Below are 12891 nucleotides of genomic sequence, written 5' to 3'. Positions count from 1 at the left end.
CAATACCACATTCCACAATGTTTACAACCTGTAATGTGATCCTAACATGAGCAATGAATGTATAATATGGAATCCTATGTTAGGACAACAAATATGGGGAATACATACCTTAACAAACACTGGAAGCATATGTGTGCACAAACTCCAAATAACATATTGTGGAAGCAGCTTTTGAGGCACTGTCAGCATTCACTCTTTTTGAGTGTGCACCTTCCATCAAGTACAGGTCCTCAGTGTCACACCAAATAATGGTCTGCTGTCCAAGAAGTATGTCCATGACATTTGCCCACTCACCTGCAACAGAGACAACTGTGGTTTGCACACAACTTACAAACCATGGAATGGATCCCATATCCAAAAGGTAGCACTCAGGAGTGGGACACATAGCCTTACCTCACCATTGCATATACCATGGCAAACAGTGCAGACAGTCATGTATGTGATGATGAAGTATGGGACAACATTAATGTAGAAAATAAACAGATGCACATCAAAGACAGATGACAACACATGTTGATAACTGGTCATGGAGGCTGCCCAGAAACATGCAGCAACACTGAGGGACTTGCAGGAATGTCCAGCAAGTACTGCCTGTGCAGAACCTGTGTCGACAATCTCCTGGACTCTGCATATGTGTGGCCTATGGGTTAGGGTAATCAGATGGAAGAGTTGTTCCACAGGAAACAACATCCAGGGTTTTCTACAGGTAGCATATGCATAACATCAAGTCTCCCAAAGGCATGTGTGCAAAGTGTAATGGGGTACCGAGACCAAGGCTGAAACCTACAGACAGTATTAATAAAGATACATGTGCTGCACAAACAACACCTCACTCCACCTCAGGCCCACCATCCCATCTATACATTGCTGGTGCCAGTGTACACCTTTAGGTTTGCTGTTACTTAGCAGGAACTAGGCCGGTAAACATGGTGTTCTGAATTTGGGACATTGCAAAATGACACTCATGTATGGCCCATAGTTGTCAAGCATCTGCAAAAAGGCTGAGGATGGGGAGGGGTGTCATCCTGAAACACAACAGTGAACTGAAGCATACATCTAAAGCTCACTAAGAATGGCTGTATCTGAACACAGTCAAGGTCATGAAATGTACCAGATATAACCCTGACTCCCAGCAATAGTGAAGGCACTGTGTGACCTCTAAGGGCTGTGCACATGAGCTGACCTTGCAATCTGGCAGAGTTAGGAGACATTTGTAAGGTGGAGTGACCAAATAATGGCAAGTGAAGATTGGCCATGCTAGTATACCCCTTCCAGGAATAGTGACTGCTGTAATTTACTTAACAGGTGCTGCAACAAACCATCATGTTAAGGGTGTGCACACTTAACACATTTGTTTGATACTGCATTTGACTGCTCAGGTAATATGTCACATATCAGGTGTTTGTAATGTTAACATATGGAGTATTGTGGCCCCAAGGCATATCAGTGAAGAGGGTGGCATGTCAATAAGGATGTGTACACTCCTCATAGCCACAGTAAGCTTTGTAGGTTGTCAGTATAATTGGATTTTATTGCTCATGCATGCACTGCTGATAATGAGATCTGCAAATCAGATGTCTGCAATTCGCTATTGACATCTGTCCTCATATCATCCCGGGTATGTGTCAGACAAACACATGTAAGCAACAGAGCAAACATAAATGCTACACATATACACATTCAGCAATGGTGTGTCCACTCATGACATATGGTGCACAGTACATGCCAGGGTGCTAAACAGGTGCACAGCAATACTGTGAACATGGGTGCAGTGTGTTCCAGGGGAAGGTGCATCACCTACTAACAAAACTCATGCATCACAGAGATGTATAATGTTGGTAATAGGGATTGAGTATAGCTGCAGTGCATGCTGTTGAGTGCCACATGTCATGCATGTTGACAGTTGGGTAATGTAAGGTCTGTGTAATATCTTTGTGCCACCTCACCTGTAAGTGTGTTTGTGTTTGTATGTGTGTGCATGTGTGTGTGTGTGTGTGTGTGTGTGTGTGTGTGTGTGTGTGTGTGTGTGTGTGTGTGTGTGTGTGTGTGTGAGAGAGAGAGAGAGAGAGTGTGTGTGCAGAGGTAAGCAATGATGTACAGGTCTTACAGTACATTTTTTGTTTTCCCCTCACAGATGGTGAGGTGGTTCAGGGTCCCTCCTGCAGGCAAACTGATGTAAATGTCCATACAGACTCTAACAATGATGATAGGTATGGTGAGGCACAGCTGGGGTTGTCAGGGGCTGAAGCTGTGCCATCAGCTGACATCCCACTGTTATCCACCCCATTCCTGCACACAGTCACATTGCCGGTACATACTCCATCACCAGTGGCTATAGGTGAGGGACAGTTGGTGGGTGGTAGCATGGGACAGGATAGTGTGGTGACTATGGCAAGTGCGTCTGTAAACAGCAGCCATAGCTCGATGACTGTTGAGGTACCACACAGGCAGATGTACAGGGTTGCTCATAGGAGGGCACCTGGCCATCATGCCCCTGGCAGAAGTGCCACAGCAGGTGTCACCAGGTGCATGTTTTGGGCCATCAAGGAGGCACAGGCATGTATGGAATGTTATACCAGACAGAGTCTGAGGCTCTAGAGGGCTACTCATTCTGCTGTTATTGACAACATCCATGATCTTGCAGGTGCCCACCCTTATTTTGCAGAGGTCCTGGATAGACAGTTGGGTGAGATGGAGGGAATCCTTGACTGTGCAATGTCTGTGTTAGATCATATGGTGGGAGTAGGGTGACAGCCACATGGACATAGGTCAGTAACACCAACATGTGGAGGTCTACATGGACTTGCAACAAGTCACAGCCACTCCTGTAGTGCAGGGGGGTGCTGTCCACACCACAACACAGCAGACCACTTGCACATGGTCCTGGCCAGTCCAAACAGGGACTCAAATCCAGCGGACATTTGTCATCATCAGGGGAGAGTACCATATCTAGGCTTTTACCTAGTAGTGCCCGTAGAACCCCCTGGCAGACACAGTTCTCGTGTCCATGGCCGGAGATGGTGAACTGCACACCCTGCCATGTACGGTCTGCAGCTGTCCAAAAAACCTCGGTATAGGGCAGCCACATGGCAGAACTGTGTGCATACACACACACGCACACACACACACACACACACACACACACACACACACACACACACACACACATCACCAACACAGCTAGGGCACCTCCATACCTACACAGACCACATCTGCACAGCCCAATTAATAACAAACCCCCCTAACACACACAGACACATGATGTCAACCAAATGGCTAATCCTAGGTCTCTGGCAAACCCACAACATACCCTGTGCATATGATGATACCTGTGCCACATCACTGTCATCCATACCATCGATGCAGAAACAGGATAATATAGTTCTGATACACAGGGTGAATGTACTGATGTGTAGCAATGTAAAGCTGTAGAACATGTTTTCAGCAGGAAAGTTTAATGCTTACATGTCAGGATGTGTAGCTGTCCGGCCATGATGCATTATAGCTGTTATTAACACTGACTGATTGTGGTCTCCATAATGTATTCAGTTTGTGTTGTAGGTGTCAATGTGTCAGCAGGATGTTAGTCTGCTGTTGTTTCCTACAAGGGGTATGACACTGTGGTGACATATTGACTGTGTCATATCCTGGTTTCAGCTGAACACAAGTAACAGGTCTGTATAACAGTTGCTGCATGTGCCACATGGCTGATAGGCCTGAGGGATGTATACAGGTGAGTGCATGGTGGCTGATGTCACCAGCCCTTCCACAGTGGACAATGGTAAGTGTACTGGGTGGCACACACCACATGTTTGTGTATAACACACACACAGAGGCTTTGATGTTGATGCAATACACAGGGAATACAGTATACATGGATGTACTTAATTTTGCAGTGAACCCATTTTAGCCTATGTAATTCCACCAAGACAAAATAGGCAAAACATCACATCAGTAAATAATTAGTCTGCTAGTTTAATGTCATTGATGATGGTACTGGCAGGGTATATGTCTCCTTCCCCAATGTAGTGCAATCCTGGATTTGGTAAACATAGGTGTGCTGGTGTGGGTGGCACAGCCCTCCACTTTGGAGGGTGTGGGGTGGTGTAGAACTGCACATAGTGTGATTGACAACTACTTAACATGTTAACATAAACTGTACAGTATTACAGCAGACTAAGTAGGGGACTACACACAATAACCCTAATGAGGGTGGCTGTGTCCACAATATCCACACTCAACTATATATACCAACTCCAGTATGTACAGCTATACAGTGGGGAAGAGGGCATTTACACACCTACTACTAGTTTTGATGGAATGAATTTCCACAAGATGATGCCTTTGAAATGTTAGCATTTGCCAGTCAGTTCTCAGATAGATGACCTCCTGGGACATGTATTTTCTGCAAACTGAAGTAGATCCCTTCACATATGCACACACTTACTTGGAAACACTGACAGTAGAACCCCTACCTAGGTACTTATTGTTACTAATGTGTTTGGCCTTAATTGCACACACCACACAGATTTTTGGATGAGGTATGTCTCAAGTTTCTTGTTAAGTGAAGAACATCATCATGCCTTGTACAGTATGGTAATGGGGGATGTACTGGATGTTAATGAACAATAGATTGTATGACATGCTATCATATACACATTGACAAACACATAACAGTCAGAGACACATCTGAGAGACCTGGGTTTATTAGTGCTAACTACCTTGTCAGTGAGTCCATTCTGTTACAAATAATTTGCACATAGCACATGCATCATTGGGCTGGATACAGTTACCTGTATGGCTGATGGTGACAGTGGTCCTCATACAGTGGAACTTGGGACGTTTACTCGGGGTGCCATGGTGTAAAGACAGTATACCCAGCACCCACACCCCACATTGGATATTTTACTCACTGAAACCCAAGATAATACTGTGACATACCCACAATCACCCATTGACCAGGACTGCAATACAACCCCTTGTCAGTCTCATCTATGCTATTACAGGGATATGCATTAATTGCACATGCCACAGGGATAATAGGGTGATGGTTTGTCATGACTCTCCTAATGTCAGCAACATCACTATCCCTTATACTGTATGGCCAGGTGTATTGTATTTGGAGAAATTGGACTCAGAATGCTGTATCCTACAAATATACACCACTTGCACACATACACACACTTGCCAGGTCTCAGTGAGTAACCCATACCTATCTATCCATTGGTACTGCAAGCTCCAGGTAGCCCATAGGGTGAAGAGAGTAACAAGGTACATTTAATGTCCATTACAGCAGCAACCATTTCTAACTATGGCAACAGGGGGGGGGTGTGAGAAGGCCATCAGGGTATTATCAACTACAAGTTTACAAACACACAGACACTGTTATTATCAGTAATGCTCACTGACACATTCGTGAGTACTGGTGTCCATAGGTGCAGGTGTTCCTGGGTGTGTACCAGGATATTGTCCGTGGAGAGATGAGAAGAGTAGGGGATGTGGGTACAGTGGTATCATGCCACCTGGCATTTGTCAGCAGGCCATATATCAGCAGATGGCACATAAGTGATCCTCAGGTTGACAGTTAAATGCAATATCCAATCATCTGGTTGTCTCTTGCAGAGGGCCATTGAGGTGCTCCAATTGACATGTATGCAACATATATTACATAACATGGCCAGTGTCTGGGTTGGAGACCTGTACCAAGCATGTTCTGTTGACTGTGGTAGTCTTGTTGAGGTATCCATGGCATGTGGTGCTCACAGGGAGGGGTTTCCTAGCTGTGGAATTCATAACACAGCTGGGCAGACATGTCAGTGTCAGTCAAGCATAGACTGCCTGTAAGTAGCCAAGATGGATACCTGACATCTGCACATCTGTACAGAGGACAGACAGAAATCAGTTTACCAACAGGTTATACATTATCATGAATGTTTTGACAGATAGACATCTGACACTGATAGGTATGTCATTACTACATTACAGCAGCCCTCAATGATCTGTCCTATGCACATAATAGTCTACAGTTAATATTCACATATCAGATCAATATCCAGTAGCAAATACTTAATAACACACAGCTCACACACCAAGAACACGATAGTCAGTACTCAGAGTCCAGCTTTGCATAAAGGCATGTATGGTTCCAGCACTACAATCTGCAATCTACTCTTACTTGGGAAAGCACTGTTAACAGTAGTAATGTAAGGATACAATACATGCAAGTGTGACTGCATATAACCTGGGATACTACCCATGTATGAAACACATACACACAGAAAAGATTATTGTACTAGCCATATATACTCAGGTGACACATACAGTATACTCACACCCCTTGCTACTGTAATGACAGCACATAGAAGCATGTTATATACATGGAATTAAATACACTTATTATTAAAGATGTTATTACCCTGCTATTTCATCTGACTAGAATGTGATCACTGGTTACCAGGGCTGAGCCATGCTTAGCACATGTAAGCATTGCTTAAATGTAAATGCTACGTAGATTTGCGCACTGGTAAGCAAAGCCTACACAGTGTAAGTACCTATTTGTTTAACCACATGTTAGCACCGTGTAACGTTGGGCAAACCAGCACAAACCTGCTTAAAGCTGCTCAAAACTGCCTTAACCACTGTGTATCCAACAGTCCTTGTTCTGCCTAGCAACAAAATAAACAGGCATGGCAGGTCTTGAACCCAGGACCCTGTACATTATTGTCATAGCAGTTAACCATTAAGCCATCACAACTGTGAATATGCTTGTTGTTTTTTCCAATATATCTGTCAGTATGCACACTGAACAGTAGTGAACAACTGCTTTAACTTCTACAATTGTGTAGTACTTGTTAGTGAAAATAGTTTTGAATCAGTATGTTGTTATATCTAAATATACAGTAACAGGGGTCGTGTAAACAGAGATGTGTGGGAAGTCACTTCTTATACTAACATGTACGCCATCAGTTACTGACAGACATCATACGATCATCATAGTGAAGTGCCACACAAATCCCAGTAATGATCCTGTGGAATACAGCAAAGATATGACAAATAAACATGGACAGTCTGACACAATCTGATCAGTCCAGAGGAATACACAGAACTCCTTAGTGTAAGATGTGTGGACCAATCCTGACAAAGTGGATGTTTACAGCCATGTAAATGGGGATATCACAAAAATACTGGAACAGATAAGCTCACACAGTTGATTCATTCACACACTCCTGTCTGTCCTAACATATATTAACCAGAGGAGCAGAGGTCCCAAGCCTAAATACTTTCCACTAGTTAGTGACATACATCTTTACAGCATCCCACTGCTTTGTCATAAATGCACAACAGTTATGGTGGCCAGGCAACAGTACATCTGACAAATATCTGGACATAACATCACACTAGGTAAATACACTGAGCTGCTAGGCATGACACAAAGCACTGTACAAACTACAGGCAGACTGCCACAACACTGACCTAAGTTTCCTTTGGGGGAATATACATGTACTTGCAAATATAGCAAGCACTACAGGCATGTAACAACATGGAGTAACAGACACCAGTGTGAAAGTGCATACCCACAATCAATCTAAATACAGTCACAGTCACATTATAGTAAGCCTAATTAATATTACAGTATATAGACTGTGTGAACAAAACCACCCTCATATGTGCCACTCACGCATTAACCCTACATATACTGGGCCAATACACAGTGTAGTCTGATGGCTGACTGTGGTATGAGACATGTGTCAGTCTGGCCCTACAAACATGTACGCTGATAGGGTACCATAAACTGGAGCAGCATGCAACATCAGATAGAGCAGGACCAAGAACAATAACATCTACCACAGTCTGTACACAGGCCAAGTAACATATTCACAATACGGCTTCTATAAACAATCACCATACATACACCAACCTTAATACTGTACACACTACAACAGAATGTCCAGTTTTTGCCCTCAAATATAAGGGCTACTATACATAACATGTCTAGCAGTCTGATATCTCACTGGCTTGTTATCAGGTATGATGTCAGTAAATAATGATGTACTGTACAGATGCACCTCTTACTGCATGACATATGGACACTGGGTGACAGACTTGGGGGATAGAGGCACAAACACAGGGCCAATATTGACATATTACTGTGATAAACTGAAATTTCCTGGAGTTAACAGGGTTTGCTGTGACATATCTCTTCTGAGGAATATGAAGTCAGTAACTCACATGGATGTCACCATGTACTGACTGCAATCATCAGAGTATGCTACTGCATTTCTAAATATAGGAAATGTGTGAGTAACACAACACATGTAAGACTCCAAACTCTGGCCAGTCTGCAGATAGCCCTACAGGTGAGAGTTTCTTCAACCACATAACACTGTCATGCCAGACTTTAAATCATGTAGAACAGCCATATCCACACAAACCCTGGTAAATGAACATTACTTCAAATGTAGAACAGCAATACTTATATTCTGTCCCCATGTCTGGAACATCTTACTTAGGAATCCTGTTTGTTGGCCTATCTCCACAGTGTATGTTGTAAGAGGTATTTCCAACTACCCCCTGTGATGCTGTTTGTCAAAGACCCACATGAAGTCTTTCTCACAGTGAAGGAAAAGGGCCAACACTCACATGAAGTGCTTAGTTATAAGTGTGTTTCCATGCAATTGGCCATAGGAATGATACCACAGCTGTTCCACATGCAATTAGCAAGTGGGAGACTGCAATTCATGCACAGGCCATCAGCTGATCATGAGCATTACTTACAAAACTCAAGCTGCTGCCTATGCAAAACAAAAGTACTTTTCCACATCCACCAGAGAGGGAGAGAGAGAGAGAAAGAGAGAGAGAGAGACAGACAGAGACAAAGTAAGAAATGAAGGGAGTAAGAGAGTAAGAGCCAAGAGTGTTTGTGTATGATATGTGGGTGTAGAGAGGTATCTGGGTATTATAATGGTAGCCTATATTGTTTACTAATCCATACTGTCACATACTAATTGCACATGGCTGTACACATTTATGGCTGTGGATTGTCTACAACAACCTCTATAGTGTTTGGAAACTGTTGGCCTTGTAATGTGGACAATGGGACAAATATGTCCTCACTATAATGATGTAGCAAAACCCACACTTCAATAGATCCTGTCTTTACACAATCACCAGCACAGGATACTGATGACACACACACAACTACACACCAGTACTGAGTTTGAAACCCCTACCTGACTATGTATTGCTATTACAGTGTTATGCAGTTATTGCACATGCCACGGAGCTTACATGTTGGAAAGCTGTCCAAAGGTATCTTTGAAGGTGAGTGACATCAGCAACAGTGCTAAAGGAAGGATAAGGGAAGTGTAGTATGTGTGAATGTCCACAAAAGCAGGTGTCAATGAAGACACACACACACACACACACACACTCTCTGTCAGAGAAACACGCACATTATCACAGTTGGCAGGATAAGGATTAGAACTCCTGCCTAACTAGTTTGCTGCACTACAGTATTATGCAGTTGTCACAAGTGCCACAAAGCTTATACAGCTGATACCTGGCCAAAGGGTTATTTCAAGGTGAATGACATCAGCAAGTATGTTAAAGAGGGCAATGGGAGGTGTATTGATGGTGAATGGCTTCAAAATCATTAATCTCCACACACGCGCACACACACACACACACACACACACACACACACACACACACACACACACACACACATTTGCCAGTACTGAGATGCATAGGTTCATTGCTTCACAGGTGTGTAGTAGGTAAATGGGCCTGAAGGCTGTACAAGGCTAGGCAAAGGAAATACCTTAGCATCAGGCCACATGACAATGGTCTCCAGTGTGGCTCAAGGGTGTAGTCCCTGGAGTGGTACCCACAGGTGCATACTGTATTCACCATCCACTCATCTGGGTTACTACTGTGGGTGGCCAGTGATGTGCACTGCTTCCCATGTATGTGATCTATATTCCTTAACATGGACAGTTTCTGGGTTGTGCAAGTCCCACACACATGTTCTTTGATGTGTGGAAGTGTACTTGAGGTCTCTGGGGCGTGTTGTGTGTACAGATTGTTATCTTCTGATGTAGTATTCCAAACCTCATTTGGGGAGACCTGGCTATGGAACTGAGGTCGTGCTTGCACCTACACTGACAGCATTATACAGGTATTCGGTGGAGTTAGTGGTGTCTGTCCATGCAGGGCATGTGTATAAGGCATGGTATTCCCTTTGTGGTTTACATTTGCAGACTCTACAGTTCTTGCAGGCGTCCAGTGGGGAACATAGCAAAAGGACCACTGTAAGCATTTATTTGCCTACTGTAGGGATGGAAAAGGGTGCCATGTCCTTTTACTTGCTGGATAACATACACACTCAGTCAGGAGATGTAACACATCATAGTACTTTCTGATGTCATGGGCACTGTTGTGGTCAACAGGCATGTAGTCCACTGCAATCACACAGCGGTTGCTTTATGTGAGGCAATATTCAGAGAACTACCAATATAGTGGTTGTTGCCTAGCCAAGTGTGTTTGTGTATGAGACATGAGTGGAGAGTGTTATCTGAGTAATACAAGGGTTGTCTATATTGTTCATCAATCCATAATGTCACATGTAGGGCTATGGATTGTCTACACCAGCTTCTCTGGTGTTTGACATCTGTTGTCCTTGTAAGGTGGACATTGTAACATATACTAGGTCCTCAAAATCATAATTTAGCAAAACCCACCCCACAATGCATCCTGTTATTACACAAACACAACAACCTCCACATAGGATACTGATGGCAGACACCCACACACACACATGTGCATCCCACTATTGAGATTCAACCCCCTACCTAGCTATGTATTGCTACTACAGTATACCACATTTATTGCACTTGCCATGGAGCTTATAATGGATGTTGTCCCAAAGTACTTCTAAGGTGAGGAACATCACCAGCACTTGTAAATACTGGCATTGGATTATGTAGTGGGTGAGAGATCCCAAAAAAAATTTTACCCTAAACACACATTTACATTTGCCAGGGGTGAGGTTCAAGTCTCTATCGAACAATCTTTAAGGACAATTATATAACACATTTGCAACATGCACAACTGACATGACATGGTTTAGGGTTGGCAACAGGTACTTCTAAGTTGGATGATATCTGCAGGACTGCTAAAGTCAGGCTCTGAGATGTGTACTGTGGCCAAAAGCTGTGAGGTACAGACATACATATGTATACACACAAACACTTACCACAGATGAGATTCAAACCCATACCTGTGTAGTTACTGCTATTACATAGTTCCACATTTATGGCATGTGCTATGGAGCTTATAGGAATAGACTTTCTCCACAGGGGTATTTCAAGGTGACTGACATCAGCAGGCTTGCTAAAGTAGGGCAATGGGAGGTATAGTGACTGTGAATGGCCTCAAAATCATTAATCTCCACACACACACACACACACACACACACACACACACACACACACACACACACACACACACACACACACACACACACACAGTTCACAGTTACCATGTCTGAGATGAGAACTCATACTTAACTAGTATGTTACATTATGGCAATACACAGTTATCACACACACCAGGGAGCTTATAGGGCTGGCTCTTCTCCAAAAGGGTATTTGAAGGTGACTGTCATCAGCAGGCTTGCTAAAGTAGGGCAATGGGAGGTGTAGTGACTGTGAATGGCCTCAAAACCATTATTCTCTATACACACAAGCAGAGTTTCACAGTTGCCATGTCTGGGATTAGAATCCCTACCTAACTAGTATGTTACACTATAGCATTACACAGTTATCACATGCACCACAGAGATTATAGGACTGAGAATTGGCCAGAGGGTTATTTCAATGTGACTGACATCAGCATGCATGCTAACATGCAGTGTGTGTGAATGGGCCATAAACCATTCCTCTGGAAACACACACACAACACTCAGTCACACACAACTTTACATTTGACAGGACTGGGTATACAAATGCTAGATGAATACTGATTTGTACTATCATGTTACAGTTGTCACAAGCACCACAGATACTATAGGGCTGAGGGCTACCAAAAGCAAATGACTACAGTGATTGATATCAACAGATCATGTGATATTGGACAATTGGATATGTGGTTGGTGGGACAGGCCTCATGATGGTAATCTCTTTGTCACTGTCTGCCTCTCTCTTCCCCACATCTCTGTGTGTATATGTTTGACCTACTATAGTGTGCAGGCCTTGGATATGTGTGTATTCCTATCCAATGTGTGTACAAAGCATGAATGGTGTGCAATGTGGAGTGTGTGCACAGACATCTGCGACTGACAGATATGTATAGTCCACTGTTGTTGTCAGACATGGGCTTCATTTCTCTAAGTGTAGGAGCATGCCCAGTATGACCTTCTATATTGATTGTGTGAATCCATTCCAGGTAAGTTGTACTCCAGTGTAGGATTTTGTGTTCTACACCTACAGCTAGCAACCTGTTTCTGCAGGATATCTGTAGATAGGTTGACAATATGGAGTCACAATGGGTGAAAGATAGTGGGCACTGTAACTATTGTGTCTGTGCTGCTTGTGTTACATGGTTGGTGTAAGCAGAGATATTCAGACATATATACTGTTTTACACTGTAATATATTATGTCATCAACTACTGACAGATATACTTCTTTGCTCACAGTTATTTCCTGAGAAATACAAGATGAATGAAGCTGTGTTCAGTATTGGGGTCTGCAGCCTACATATTCTTGCACACTCATACCATTCTGGAGGGGTAGCCGCAGACACTTGCTGATGGGTCTGCGTAAATGGTCCAGCACCTTGGTACTGTGGTGGGTGAGGATCCCCTGCTTGTACATCTATCTACATAACAGAAT

The sequence above is a fragment of the Protopterus annectens genome, chromosome 2.part1, assembly GCF_019279795.1.
Source record: "Protopterus annectens isolate FY-2018-M chromosome 2.part1, PAN1.0, whole genome shotgun sequence".
In the NCBI taxonomy this organism is placed as follows: domain Eukaryota; kingdom Metazoa; phylum Chordata; order Ceratodontiformes; family Protopteridae; genus Protopterus; species Protopterus annectens.
This window is presented reverse-complemented; position numbering follows the sequence as displayed.